This window comes from Neomonachus schauinslandi, chromosome 7 (assembly GCF_002201575.2).
Source record: "Neomonachus schauinslandi chromosome 7, ASM220157v2, whole genome shotgun sequence".
NCBI classification, from domain to species: Eukaryota; Metazoa; Chordata; class Mammalia; order Carnivora; family Phocidae; genus Neomonachus; species Neomonachus schauinslandi.
The window spans coordinates 140,898,554-140,915,059 of NC_058409.1; positions in this window are offsets into that span (position 1 = coordinate 140,898,554).

The window sequence follows — 16,506 nt, forward strand, 5'->3', positions numbered from 1 at the left end:
TTAAAAATTTATTAAAAGCAGATACAAATAACTTTTTATGCTACACTATGTTTCACTTCATCGACATAGAATATTTATCTTTCTATCTACCTGCATCGTTCTTCTCTTGAGTAAGTACTGAAAATCATTCTCTTTTTAATCGCATTTTGAATCTGCAACAATTTCTATTTTTCATTATGTGGAGCTGCTTTATAAAAATTGCTTATCTAGAAATTTAATTTAATTTCTAATGGAAGTGATAAGATGACACTGTTTTTACATGATTACATTTGAATATTATTATATTTTAAACAATATTCTTACATAAATGATACTTGTAGATTCTTTCAAAGCCTTAAGAACACTTGAATATTCAGCAGTTACCATAAACAAAATTGGAGTCTTTGAAAGTGTTCTACGTTTTAATAAGCAACCAAATTATTATTTTTCATTTCAAAAGCTTGTTTTATTTCTGTAGCAAAAAAAGAGTATATTTAGCAATATGATCCAAATCAGTGATTATTGTTTAATCATTACCATTTTACAGGTTGGTAAGTGATGTTGTGGGAAGCCAACAGGTTTCCCTCCATATATGCTAAGCTTGCCAGCTGAGGAGCTGGGATACTGTGGCATGAATGAGAGCTTTGTCCCCTGTGAGCTATAGTTGTCTGAACAAATCACTTAACCTCTGTGACTTTACTTAGCAGTAAAATGGTAAAATAGCAATGCATATGTTATAGCATGCCTAAGGATTAAAATAACACAATGCAAAACCGTACTTTCCACTGAAAGTCTTTAGTAGGTAGATGCTCTCATAAATAGTCAGCCATTAACTTACATTTAATAAATCAAGATTATCTATGGCTCATGTATAACCTTTATATTAGAAAATAATTTTATTATATCTGGTAATCCTCTTTTGGATAAAGGGAAATTAGGAAAATAAAAAAGGGCTTGGAAAATAAATATATCATTGTTTCTAATTCCCTTTTTGATTTCTTCTTTGATCCACTGGTTGTTCTAAATGTGTTGTTTAATTTCCACATCTTTTGTGAGTTTTCCAACTTTCCTTCTGTTTGATTTCTAGTTTCATACCACTGTTATCAGAAAAGGTATTTGGTATGATTTCCATCTCCTTAAATGTGTTAGGATTGGTTTTGTGTTAGGTCTGTTTGGTCCCTAGTATCTTCAAGTCTGCTGTTCCCTTACTGATTCGCTATCTGGATGTTCTGTTATTGAAAGTGGGTTGCTGAAGTTCCCCACTAGTACTGTATTCCTATTTCTGCCTTCAGAAACCATTGTTGTGGTGGCATCTGGGTGGCTCAGTCGTTAAGCGTCTGCCTTCGGCTCAGGTCATGATCCCAGGGTCCTGGGATCGAGCCCCGCATCGGGGTCCCTGCTCGGCGGAGAGCCTGCTTCTCCCTCTCCCACTCCCCCTGCTTGTGTTCCCTCTCTCGCTGTGTATCTCGCTCTGTCAAATAAATAAAATCTTAAAAAAAAAAAAAAAGAAACCATTGTTTTGTATCTTCCTGATCCTTTTATAATTACATAATGAACTTCTTTGTCTCTTGTGATAGTTTTTTCACTTGATTCAAGTACAGCACCCAAGTCTCTTTTCGTTACCATTTGCCTGGAGTATCTTTGTCTATCCCTTCACTTTCAGCTTATGAATACATGTCGAACATAGACATTTAAAAGTGTACCTTAGAACAATGCTAGTCAGTGTTTGAGGGGCTTGCCTATTTCTGTCAAAAAGAACCTCGCATGGATGTCCTCTAGCGGTTTGGCAGGAGACTGTCGTATTCTTCTGTCACACATGTGGGAAGAGAGATAAGATTCAATAGGAGAGACATACCAATCAAAGGCGGGTCAAAACCATCACAAACACAATCACATCTGATGGCAGTAGTTCATCTTTTTTGTCAACTGCTTTGCGATATATTTAATGATAGATTTCATTCTTTTTGTAAAAACAAAGTTGTTAAGCCAGGCTGTGCTTTGAGAATAAAAGGCAAGGTCCATAGCCCCTGATGTCCACATGGGGCCATCTGTGCAGAATGCAGGACATTCCCAGGGAATTTAGGCTGTTTGGAAACCAGAATTAGGTCAATCCAGTTTTGGCTTAGTCAAGAATTCATGTAAAGCCTTGGATAAAGACTGATGCATTAGAAGTTATCCAACAAATATCTATTGAGATATTATGTTCAAGGCATGTGAGTGATAAAAATGTGAACAACTCAAGATAAAACTTTTATGAGATAAAATTAGTGCAACGAAAAGAGACATTATCAAAGAACTGGGAACGGTTACAGAAGGACCAGATGCTTTCACTTGCAACACAGTGTAATGGTCATTTAAGGAAAATTCTGTATTTGATCTATTTTATTCTCCATTTTGTATTCATCTGAAATAATTTCATATTGTATTTCTTTTCACTTATAGCTTTTTCATTAATATTTACAGCTCTCTTCAGTTACTAAAGTAGGAACATTGCTTTGTTGAAAAACAAATATACTTCAAATTGTGGCTTTTATTTAATAAAGTTATATCTTGAATGCCAAAAGAAGGACTCATCACTTACTTGGAGCAAACAAACACAAAGCTGAATTTATGGCTTCCTAAGTAAGGAAGAACAGAGCTTGCGAAATACAGACTCTTGGAAAAAAGCATGAGCTGTGCTTATGCGATCTGGGGGAACACTGAATTCAAGAATCAGTGGACTTCATGAAGTTGGAGGGTTTATAAATTGGCTGCCTTTTAGCTGTGGGAGCATGTGACTGGGGTGTGAATCTCACTGTAGTCACCAGCCCGAGGCTGCCATGGTAGGCTAGGCCTTCCCTAACTGGCTGACGCAGAGGCAGAGACACTGAGATGAAACTTCAACACTAATTGACTAGGACAAATTTAATACTAGTTTTGTAGCTACTTGTTCAGGGATCAGAATGATGACCAAAGAACAACTGATCTGTTTGTGTGTGTGGAGAATGGAAACATTTTATTCTCACAGATGCAGGTTAATAAGTAAGAAATTATTTCCAGCCCATGAAATGGAGAGTGAATTGAATAGCTTTGTGCTTCTCAAAATTATTCATGTTGGCTGCCAGCAGATTTTCTATAATTTCCTAGATTAAAAGAGGTCAATAATGGTATATACATTTATCTAACACAAATGAAAAGTTCTAAAGAGTGTAGAAATTGACTTGACATGCTATAATTAATAGTTTTTGTGAGGAATCCTTATATTAAAACCAGACCAGACCAGGTTATTAGTCTTATAAGGGAAAAAATATGTATTTTCAAATTTAAAATCCTAATATTCACTTGATATTTTAGTATGTATTCTTTTATAGAAAACTAAAATAATATATGTATAAAAAGGGAAGAAAAATAACAGTTAATAAGACATTATGATTTATTAAATTAAAAAACAAACTTTATTCACAACTGTCTTGTATTTTCTATTTAAAGTACCCAAAAGAAACGAAGTGTGTTTGGAATTATATTTGTATGAAATTGAGGACCACATATAATCATTGTGTGCTCTAAATGAAATTGCAAATGCTTATATTGTATTGTTTGCATTATACATTTATAACAATATGCCAGGTTAAGAAAACATTGTTAAATAAGTATTTTGCTTATTTAACTTGTCAACCCTATCTTCTGCTTATAGAATTCACTATTTTGTGGGGCTCTATCTTAGCAGCACCTGGTGGAATTGAATTACTATAGAATTTATCAAGCTGATAGAAGGATTAATTGCTAACTCAATTTCTTGAAGCCAATCCTCTTTTAAAATATAGTTTATTAAAGAAAGTAGAACTGAATCAAGGGAGTTTTCTGATACAAATTGGCAATTCCCTTGTAATATAGAAATTGAGGGGGAGCTTTACCATGCAAGATATGCAATGTATTCTGTACAAATATGGACAATATGATAGTTTCTCAGTCTTCTTTGGGCCTGGATAATTTTTGTTTGGAGATCTGTTCTGTGTTTAGTAGAGTCTCTAGACTCTACCCACTAGGTCACAGTAGCACCCCCCAAAAAGAAATGTGATCACAAAATGTTTCCAGATATTGCTAAATGTTTGTTGGGGGGGGGAAGTGGGGAACAGAAAATAGTCCCCAGTTGAGAAACTGGTCAACTGTGAAGCAAATATTTATTTTGTTTAATGTTTCATCCTGATGTTGCCTTGCACTCTGATTATATGAATATCTACACAGGAAAACCACCAAAACAAAAAAGCAGTTTACCCATGATATCGGAACAGTTTCAAGTTTGCTGGATTCAAGAGTAATTTAAAAAGAAAATCTCACTGCTCTTGGACCCTCATAACCAGAAACTAGAAAAGACAATGTAAAAAAATACCAATAGTGTTAAAAACTATGAAGCATATAGAAATTATTCTATACACAAAGCGTTCACAGAGCAAGCATACAGAAGAGAATGTGAATCAACTGAGTAGGATACCACTTATATGGACAGGCTTACCTAAGAGTAAAAATGAAATTGCTCTGTGGCTTTCTTTCCTTGCATTCTCTTTATTAGATTTAGGTATTAATGTTTTCCTTGTGTTGTGAAAAGAATTTGAACCTTTTTCTCCATTTTATATGCTCTAGAACAATTTATTGAACAATGAGCCCATGTGGTCCTTGAAAACAAAACTCTCTGAGATTGGTGCTTTTATGAAGTGTAGTTTTTTTTTATTTTATTTTTTAAAAATATTTTATTTATTTATTTGACAGGGAGAGAGACAGCGAGAGAGGGAACACAAGCAGGGGGAGTGGGAGAGGGAGAAGCAGGCTTCCCGCGGAGCAGGGAGCCCGATGTGGGGCTCGATCCCAGGACTCTGGGATCATGACCTGAGCTGAAGGCAGACACTTAACGACTGAGCCATCCAGGTGTCCTGAAGTGTAGTTTTTTAAATAACTATTTCTTTTTCATCTACAGACATTGATCTCTTTGAACTTTTCTTCTTTACTGGGTCAAATTTAGTAAGTTATATTGTACTATTTGGTTTTTGTTTTTAAATTTATTTAAAATTAAAAATTTATTAAAAATGTATGTAAATTTATTTACATAAAGATTTCACATGTTCTCTTATTTTTAGTATATTTTATTTCAACAATTAACTTTTCTTCTCTATTAATTAATTTAGCCAGTGGACTGGTTATTATTTTTATCAAAAAGAAGACAGATTTATTAATTAGATCCTGTTTTCCTATCTCCGGTTTCTTACTTTCTGGTGTTATATTTATGATTCCCATCCTTGTACTTTCACTTGTTTCATAGTTGTTGCGACCGGATTTGAATTCATTTTTTAATCATTCTTTATTTTTGTTTATTTGCGCTTCAAACTTAAAATATGCTTTTGCTGCTCTAAATATATCCCATAAACAGTGATGTTTTGTTTTTACCGTTATTATTTATAACACTCTTGTCATTTTAGCTTGTATATCCCATTTCGAGCATGAGATGTTTAATAAAGGATTATTCATTTCATTTCTAGTTAAAATGGTTTTTTTTTTTTTTGCTTTGTAATTTCATTAGATGTCTAATTTTTAATGCAGTTATTAGTGACATTTAAAAGTATTTCTACTCTATGGAATTTACTGACGGTCTTTTTATATTCTTACATATAATCACTTTTTGTGATTGTTCCAAGTGCACATGTATTCTGTATATTCCGTATTACTGGGCTGTGTAGCTTCACATCTATAACTTTAATCTGTCTTACCAATACATGATTAGGTCTTCTATCATTTTAAAAATTCTGTAAGTTATATATGCTTTATGCTGACACTGGTGGCTTAGTATCTTGTATTTTTAAAGTATTTTTATTAGTATATTTCATTTTACAGCTCCTTGAATCTACTGCCACTTCTGATTTTTAAACAAGTTGTGTTATCTGGTGGTTGTATATTCCTGTTTATAACTTTATTGTAAAACATATCTTTCCTTGGGTCCTTCAGTGATTTTGGCCCTGCAATTCACTTTGTTTGGTATTAATATCACAAGACCTGCTTTCTTTTCTTTTGATTTATTTGGCATGACTTTGACCACACTTTATTTTTAGCCATTTGAATTATCTTGTGCTAAACATGTGTGCCTCCCATGCAACATGCAGCTAGGTCTTTCTTTGTAAGTAAAACTGAAAATGTTTTTTAAACAAGTGGGTTAATATCATTTGCATTTATTGATAAGATAGTTTGATGTCTGCTCTCTTATTATTCTGTGGATATCATGTTTGCTGTGTTTCTCTATGTCATGTGTTGTCTTTGTTCTTTATAAATTATTTTAGAATCTTAAAATGTTCATAGTAGTTTTTCTAGTAGTGACCTTTGCCCTTAGACCTGTTTGGTGCCCTTACCACCCTGTTTCCTTATTTAATCTTTTATTACCACTGTGTCCGTGGTAAAGATTTCTTTGACTCCCACCCACAGCCTATGCAATGAATAGGTTTATTCTTCTTTCCCGTATCCCACCTTAGTCCCCCTATGATTGTTTCAGTGGCATTATTTATTGTAAAAGTTTGTAAAAAAAAAAAGTATGTAAAACATTTAGATGTGATTTTCTCACCTTTATCCCTGCTTTATTTGGGTCTTAGATCTGCAGTTAAGTACACTTCATGGTTACCCTACAGCCTTCGCCCACTTCTTGTCCTTCGAGATCGTGAACTTCTCTGTCTTGTTTCCTTTACTTTTATCTTCCCCCAAATTCACCTGCAGCTTCCTCTATGCCTGCTTCTCAGTCAGAAGCATTGCCTCCCAAGACTGTCCCGTTGGTGTCTGCCCACCCATTTACTCCCTGGTGCTTTCTCTCTTCCAGGCAGCTTTTGTTTGTTTGCTTACTGCTTTTGTCTGTTGACTTTGTTGTTTTTGGTTTTGTTTTGATTTTCTTGCTCTCCATAAAGACTTGTAGCATGACCACAAGGGGTTTTGGTTTTTTTTTCTGTTAGAAATAAATTTTATTTTTCAACTTACCATACATCAAAGTTCATAAGATTCCATCCCTCCCAGTTTTGCTGAAGGCATGGCTTTCTGTATAATTTAATGTGATTGATGTATACAATAGGTTAAAAGATTTAGTAGAGATTTATGGAGATCTTCATAATTAGAAGATCATAATGGCTGCCACTAATTTAGCTATACAAAAATAGCCATTTTATAAATTTTGAAGTGTTTGGTACTAATGGCTAAGAATAACACTCTATTATAATTTAAATGAATTGAATTTATTTAAAATTTTCCCAATTTTATTGAAATATAATTGGCATATAACTATAAATTAGTTTATGGTATACAACATACTGATTTGATATATGTATATATTGCAAAATGATCACCACAATAAGTTTAGTTAATATCCATCACCTCATATGTTACAATGTCATTTCTTGTGATGAAAATTTTTAAGATCTACTTTAGCAACTTTCGAATATGCAGTGTTGTGAACTACAATGACCATGCTATACATTACATTTCCAGAACTTATTTATCTCATAACCCGAAGTTTGTATCTTTTTTACCACATTCACCCATTTTCCCTACCCTCCACCCCCCACTTCTGGCAACCACCAATCTGTTCTCTGTATCTATGAGTTGGGTTTTTTTTTCAGTTCCACATTTAAGTGAGGTCATATAGCATTTGTCTTTCTCCATTATAATATTTTATATTAAAATTTCCTATAATGATAGTATCTCAGTGGAGTAAATGATTGTTTACATCAAATGCATTATTTTAACAAACTAACATTTTTGGTGTATAATTGTATAAATTGTTTTTTGCTTCCCCCAAATCAACTCTTTCCCTTCCCCCTTCTTCCCTCCAAACAGAACCTTGGTTTATCCAAATATCCACTCTTCTTCCATGTATCACATGGGTTTTGAGATAACATGGCTCCAGGTCCATGTCTAGGACTAAAGTGTGATAAATTGCACCAGGATAGTTTCTTAATCCTTGTTTCAGTGTTTACTCAAAAAGACATGTGGTCCACTTGAGCCAATAATATGTGAGGAGAAGCACATTTGCATCTTCTGGGAAAAAAGTTTCCTTATTTTTTTCTGGGAGAACTTCAAGAAATATCATTACAATGTGTCAGGTCTTTAAGGAGGGAACATGATGCGCTGCGTATCTTTGCAGCAATCCACTACCACAAGGACACCAACCATGGTAAGAAAACAATACCGTGCATGGAAAAGCAGAGTAAGAAAGGCCCTTGGATCACTCTGCAAGCTTTCTGACACTCACTTCATATAAAAATTTAATTTATGAGCCAAGAATTACCCTAGCTTTTCATAGGAATATGAGTTGGTTTTTTTTAATTGCTTAATTCCAAAATCACATTAACCTGCTTATATTACTTGCTTAGCTGTTTGTAAAACCATACTTTTTAAAAGCATGATTATTTGTTGAATCCAAATTAAACATATCATCTTTACTGAAAAGTCATTGGTCCAGGCATAAAATCACAAAACTATATTATTAAATGAGAGGTTAGGAATTTTCAAGACTTATTTCCACAACATCAAAAATAAATAGGAATTTAAGCTTTGCTTAAGTACTTACAGGGACTATGAGTTTGCTAGTTTATAAGGTATATCTTCCAGTGTCGGAGAAGCCTATTTTTTAACCAGTTACTATGTATCTGAAGGATATGGAACAATCCCAACCTTGTTGCTCTTTACCCACCTTTTCAAATACAGGAAATTCACAGACACTACCTCATTCTTATGCAGAAGAACTATATATCTCAGATAAAAGTCATTGTTTTCATTATTGTATAATATTTTTTTCTTATCAAAGTGAAATTTTCATCTCCAGCTTAGCACGGCATCTCCGGAATCACAATGATGTCATACATCATATATAATAATACTTTTTCATTTAAAGTTTTTTTTTTTTTTCCAATTGAGAGAGAACATGAGAGAGAGAACAGAGAGGGAGAAGCAGACTCCCCACTGAGCAGGGAGCCTGATATGGGACTCGATCCCACGACCCTGGGATCATGACCTGAGCCGAAGGCAGATGCTCAACTGATTGAGCCACCCAGGCGACCCTATAATAATACTTTTTCAACATCCAGCACAAATGACAGAGAACTTTATAAGTTCTTGGATTGCTTTTGTTGTCACTGTTGAATTTTTTAAACATTCCCTACAGATCTGCCTAATCCTATAATGGTATAATTATTCTAAATATCTTGTGAATCCTGAATCTGTGGTTTTAAAATTATTTTCACAAATATAGTTCATGTGTTTTTTCAGTTTACATTATTTAACAAGTTGAACATACACGTTGCCTTCAAAATTTGATTTTGTGTCTTTAATGTATCTTTGTCTATTTATAAAATATCCTCTCAGCGGTGGCAAGGTCCACCCCTCCATCTCTGGATTATCTTTATGAGTAAGTGAAATAAAGAGTTTGGATAATTTTAATGTCCTTTTGATCTGAGATGTTAAATATTTTATTTTGTGTCATCATCCTGGAATATTTTGAAAGTACAACAGAAAGTAAAATGGAATGTTCTCTATTTTGACTTTAAAGTTTAAGTGATAATCTAATGTAAAAAGTCACCTAAACTAACTCTTCTCAGAAAGGGTGATAAACAATATTGACATCTAAAAGCCCTTATTATGCCAAATGCATTATGAGCTATTATGTTCAAGAGGTGACTGATTTGGATGCCATATTTGTGCTCATTTCACAATGCAGCTACTGAGGACTAGAGATATTAAAAACAGCCAATTAGGGGATTATTAAGACCTGAATGTAGCTCTTAATTTGCTCTTCCAGTCCAGATTCTAAACCAATCTGATATTCTATCTCAAATAAAGGAGGATTTTCTAAATATGTATTCATTGTCTTTTACAGGTCAAACAAAAAATTTTCAAGTTCTTTACATGAAAATGATTATTCCCCCCAAACAAAATGGAAAGCCAAAAAAATTATGTAATACAACACATTAATAGATAATGAAACTGTTAGGTGGGTTTTTATGGAATTTGGGAATAAAAATATCAACAATAGCCAACCTGATTTTGAAAAAAAAAAAAAAGTGTCTATACCTGCCTGATGAGGTGTTACAGTAATTGAACATATATAAATGTATATATGTGGCATAGAAAATAGAAAAATTATTACATGCCAAATGGATGGCTATGATTACTATTATTTTTAATATACAGCTCTGAGCAGATTAACATTTTCCACTTCAGCTAACTGTTCCTAAGCATTACTAAATCTTTCTACTTACTCTATTTTCCTTCTGAGATTCAGAAGCCACTATTGATAATGTTTCCACTGTGGGCCAATATTTCTTTGTCTGTTGTATTGAAACTTAAAGAAAACCCTCTATACAATTCTTTTGTATATTTACCTCTATGAAATAAGTTCTGAATTTTTTTTTAAATCTCCTTGATGGAGCAATATAGACAATCTTTACATAGGCAAATAAAATTGCTGCTACATTAGTCTTTTCCTGTGACAAAACAGATAAAAGTTAAAGTATTTTGACATGGGGAAGGGTAATACTGGAGTTCAGGCAGGGTTTAGGAAAATGAGAGGTAAATACACAAATAAATGGATCTTGAAAACTCTTGGAGGGACTTACACAGATCAGGAAGCAAAAGACAAATGATTCCTGCTCAAAATGAAGACACAATTAAAAAAAAAATCCACTCCAATTTCTCACTGCTCAAAATGAGATATGTTCTTGGAAATAAGTTAACGTAAATTAATGACAAAATATTGTCTTTTGGACTCTCAAGGTCTTTCTCTTCATGACCAGTTATTAGGGACTGAGACCTCATTAAATAAACCAATTATTTTTTAAAATAAGTCTAAAGTCTCAATCATCTGTAACTGAAAGAAAAGGAAATATTAGCTTTAACTAAAGAGTCGTGTATTAAAATGGAGTAGGCTGTTAAGTTTCAGCTATCGTCAATGCTATACACTTTGAAGAGCTCTCATGCAATGCAGCCTTTAAACAGCAACCAAACCCTTAACCCTGTGCTTTTGAAGCTCATGAAAGTTTGCAAGTATCATGTTGCTAGATGTTTTAAGATTAAATTATAATTGCATTACTAAAAATCCACAAGTGACATTTTAAATCTGGCTTACTGAGGTGAAATATTGGTCCAAATTTTGAACATATTTTAAACTTACTAAACATTAAATAAAACTATATGCTTGTTTTCTTACATATAAGAGTAGATTTTTCCAGACCATACTATTAAGGGCATGTTTCAAAATGTCTAACTTTGGATAAATAGATCATCAATCACTGGGTGCATTTGCATTATTCATTGCAAACAGTATGCATTAAATTGTGAACGTCTTTCCTCCAGTTCCATGCTATTGAGAAGAATCAATAGACGGCAGTGAAATTAAGTGTAAAAAAAGGCTGTTGATTCTGTCTAAAATGATTTACTCATCAGTCAAGTTAAAAATCATTTAGGCTCTGATGCAGCTTTGTGGATTTCCAAATGATAGAAGGATTATGCTAAAGATGAGTTAACAGCACAATGTCAATCTAAGGTAGAAACAACAAATTTAATACCCTTTTGGCATTTTTATCAATAGCTTGATAATGAGATTGAAATTTTATTCAATAAGGAAACGGCTATCACTAGCTTTGGAGGGTTCCATAACATTGCAGGTTTCTGGGAAAATATTGGAGGCATGCTCAGTACCCCCAATAATTGTGACCAAGTTAGAAAATTAGGCCCGTAAGAGGTAGCGGAGCTTTGCACAGGAAGAGCGGCAGCCCGCCCACATTCCAACTCTGATCCCAGATGAGACATTGCCGCGGAACAAGTGATTGCAAGAACTGGGCGATATGGAGACATAACCTGGCATTAAAGGCAACGTAGGATTGGCTGTGGACAAATGGAAGTTTGACGAAAAGCCTGCAGCAGCCTGGGTCCCCCGTTGACTACGGTGAGCAGCGCCCCCTTCTGCCCCATGTTTGAAAGGCAGCCTAAGTTAGAAAACACCTGTTTGTCAAACCCTGAAATTTGGAAAGTCGGATCCTCCAGCTGCGTGATGTAGCCCATCACAACTGGCGCAAGATTCTTCGTCTTACACAGAACCATAGCCAACAGGAAGCTCCTGGGGAGGGCGCACCACTACAAAGAGGGAGCAAATCAAACACAAGGAAGACTTGTGACCCACCAAGAAGATTCAGCTGAAGAGAGTGGTGGTGAACGCCCGGCCCAGAGAGCATGTCACATTAAAAAGGTGACACCCGTGATGAGGGAGCTGTTGCAAATGACAAACAAAACAAAACAACACTGACAGATGATATAAAATGTTTAACTATTTGGACAGAAATTTCTAGGTGATTGACAGTTCAGAGTATTTTAGAAGCTCTATGTTAAAGTAAGAAAAAGAATCCAAGCAGTCATTGTTAATTAAAGGGAAAACACACATCACACAATAAATGAAACAATCATAAGAGACCACTTGGTCCAGCACAGAACATAATATTCAAAATGATAATAAAGTAAAGTGATATTAACGTAAAATCAAATATCGTGATAGACAAGAGACGAATTTTAGGTGGATGAGAAAAATAGAGGTGAAAATGGTTGTGTAGACAAGAGAAATCTTTTAACCAATACATCAAAGGCCAATAGATACAAACTGTCTAAAATTGATAATGTAAGAAAAAATCATAAGCATAGTCCTTAAAACATAGGGATCGAAATAAAGAAGTGAAAGGGATTCATTCTGCAGGACAATCTGGGCCCTGGAAATGTGGGTTACAAAAAAACGGGCTGGTGTTTTTGATGTCATACTTTTAGTACTCTGTGATTTTTTTAAAATACAATGTACGTATTATGATAGAATTCCAAGTTTGACATTTAAATTATTTGTCACGTTTCTGCACTTTGTACGGCTTGTAGATATGTTCCCTGCAAAACTTTGGCATAACCCAAAACACATCTCGAAGTTACATTTCTCAATAAGCTAAAAATAGGACACGGGATTCACCTGAAGTTTACTAGCCCTTCTCTGAGCAGGTTGGATTAAAGTGCTCCTAGAGACTACTGAAGTGTTTACAGTTCAAACACCTGAGGCACCTCTTCATAAATCTACTCTCCCGTCGCTCTCGAGAACCCCCAAGTCCTTGTGTGTCACCTGGTTTGAGGATTATCCGCTCACAATTTCTGATGCACACTGTGGGAAATGTTTTTGGAATAACACTGTCTAAAGTCATTTATAAGGTATTTGAATATTTAGGGGCGCCTGGGTGGCTCAGTCGTTAAGTGTCTGCCTTCGGCTCTGGTCATGATCCCAGGGTCCTGGGATCGAGCCCCGCATCAGGCTCCCTGCTTGGCAGGAAGCCTGCTTCTCCCTCTCCCACTCCCCCTGCTTGTGTTCCCTCTCTCGCTGTCTCTCTCTCTGTCAAATAAATTAAAATCTTTCAAAAAAAAGATATTTGAATATTTAGTAAAACGTCAGGGCAAAGACTTTTTTTTTTTTGAAAGATTTTATTTATTTGACAGAGAACGAGCGAGAACAGGAACACAAGCAAGGGGAGTGGGAGAGGGAGAAGCAGGGAGCCCAATATGGGGCTCGATCCCAGGACCCTGGGATCATGACCTGAGCCGAAAGCAGATGCTTAACGACTGAGCCACCCAGGCTCCCCAGGCAGACTTTTTAAATGCCCACCACGTGTCACCATGGTCTACCGTAGACAATGAAAATTATATCTTAAAGTTATTTATTTTCCTCCTCCAACACCATGTTTCTCTTTGTTGAATTGTTTACAGCACCAGTGGTAGGACTGTCACTATTTAAAGGATAAAGATATGTTTTATAAATGAGCCCGCTGAAACCATTTCTAAAGGCTGGCCAGGATTTACTCGGGTCCATAAATAAATTTCTGTGTTAATGCCATGCCATGATTTCAGAAATTACTCACAGTCCCTAACACATGCAATCTTTTCTGGCTGTTGAAAATATACAAATAATAAGATCCCTAAAACTACTGTGTTAGCATTGTTCAAGTAAAGGACTTTAGGAGTCCAGAGGCGCTGGTGGGCTACTCCAAATCAAGAAGGCAGTGGATATTTCCTATGGAGCTAGGGGGTCCACAGGAAAGGATCAAGGGGAAATCTGAAGAGGGAGAAATCAGAGAGGGAGACCATGGACCCCCGGGGAAACACTGAGGGTTTCAGAGAGGAGGGTGGGGGGAGGGGGTAACAGGGTGATGGGTATTAGCAAGTGTTGTGATGAGCACTGGGTGTTATATACAACTAATGAATCATTGAACACTACATCAAAAACTAATGATGTACTATATGGTGGCTAACTGAACTAAATAAATAAATAAATAAACTGGAAAAAAAAAAAAAATAAAAGGGTCAAGGGGGAACAAAAGCATTTGAAGCAGAGGGAAAAGCATGGAGTGGTCAAACGGGATGCCTGGAATTATATTTAGATAATTGTGAGAGGCTCTCTGAAGCTGGAATCCAGGACACAGAAGGTGAAATGTCAGGGGATACAGTTACTCAAGGGACTAATGTGTGGAACGCCTGCCCTATGCAGACGCTGCCGAATGTGCTTTGCAGACGACAACTCATTGACCTGGACCGAGATTGTAATACTTTCTTAGGATATGGGAAACGACAAAACTTTTGAGGAAAGAAGTGATCTGATAAAATTTGTTTTAGCAGAAAAATGTTGCAGACAATAGTAAGGAAAGACTAAGGGTGTGGGATGTGGGGGATGTGGGATGTCTCAAAGGAAAAAAAAATTACAAATCACTGTCCATATAGTTGAATTATGAAACTTACAGCACAATCAGTAAAGGAAAGAATGCCTCTCAATATGGTAGAGATAAGAAAAGAAGAAGAAAAGAAAGAAGAAAGAAGTCGATGGAAATTAAAAAGTTAAACGTAACTACAGATGTATTTTCTTGGTAATTGAGTTACATTTCTGAGCAGTAACGCATTTATCAAATATTTAGGAGAATCATATTTAAAATTTTAACTTTCAGAATCATTTCAGAGTGTATATATTGCTTATTACTGATGGCAACAGAGATTTGTATTTTGACATTCCAATCTTGAAGCATCTTTATTTGTAAGGAAACATTTAAAGATAGCTAAAAACAAAAATTTCTATTTAAAGGGATTTTTTGCATTTACTTGCAAAGTGTAATATTTACTTAATGATATTTGCATGTGAATAACAACTGTGCTGAGTTATATTTCTATAACTTTAAATTTGTGGGTCCTGCTTCCCTAAGGCTGTAATGAATATGATTAGCAAATATGTAACATAAGCTATTATTTTTGTTTAAAGAAGTAAGTTGACTTTTAAAGATATTAAATAATTGGAAATATCTAAAATATTAAATATTAAAATGTATAAGTATATATTTATCCATGTCATTCCCTTTCTTGCACTCTTGATTCTTTGTGAAAATCCATATTCATCTGGTGTCATTTTCCTTCTAGCAGAAGAGCCTCCTTCAACAAGGACAAGCTTCTCTGTACTGCAGGTCCACTGGTGGAGAAATCTTCAGGTTTGGTAAATCTGAAAAAGTCTTTTATTTGTTCATTTGAAAAGATTTTTTTTTTTGCTAGCTATATAAATCTAGGATGAAAGATTTTTTTTGTTTCAGTGGGTTAAAGATATTGTTAGATTTTCTTTTTCACTTGCATCATCTTTTGATGAATAATCTGCTGACCTCTTTAGTTTTGTTTCTCAGTATATTATGTGCCTTTTATAATTGACTTCTTTTAAGATTTTGTTTTTATCACTAGTTTCAAAAAATCTTACTGTTATGCCACTTGGTGTAACTTTCTTCCTCCTCTTCCTCCTCCTCCTCCTCTTCCTTCCCCTTGTGCTCAAATTTCATTGAACTGCTTGCATCTAAGGGTTTATAATTTTCATCAAATTTGGTAAATTTTCAGCTGTTATTTCTCCAAATATCTTTCTTCCCCTTCACCATGGGTATGCCAATTTTTCTTCCTTACATTTAATGATGTTTTCCCACACTCACTGATTCTCTGCTTGTTTCTTTTATTCCTTGTTTTATGGGTTCTTGCTGGGTCTTCGCATTCACGAATCTTTTCCTCCACAATGTTAAATCTTCCATCAGTCCCATCCAGTTTATTTTTCATCTCCAACATTGTGATTTTAATTTCTAGAAGTTTGATTCTGGTTTATATATAATGAACATATCTATATTTAACATTTGAGCATATGGAATGCAGTTATAATAATTTTTTATTTTCCTCGTTTCCTGATTCTAAGATCTGTGTTATTTTTGGGACTGTTTCAACAGATTTTTTTTCCATCATCATGGGTCATATTTTTCTTTGCATGCCTTGTAAATTTTGATTGGTTGTCACATATTATTAATTTCATTTTGCAGAGTGCTGAGTAGTTTTCTCTATAGAGAATATATATGTGTGTGTGTGTGTATATATATATATATTATTTAGCTTTTCCCTGGGATTAATTTAAGTGATATGATCACTTTTTATATTGCTTTTAAAATCTGTTGG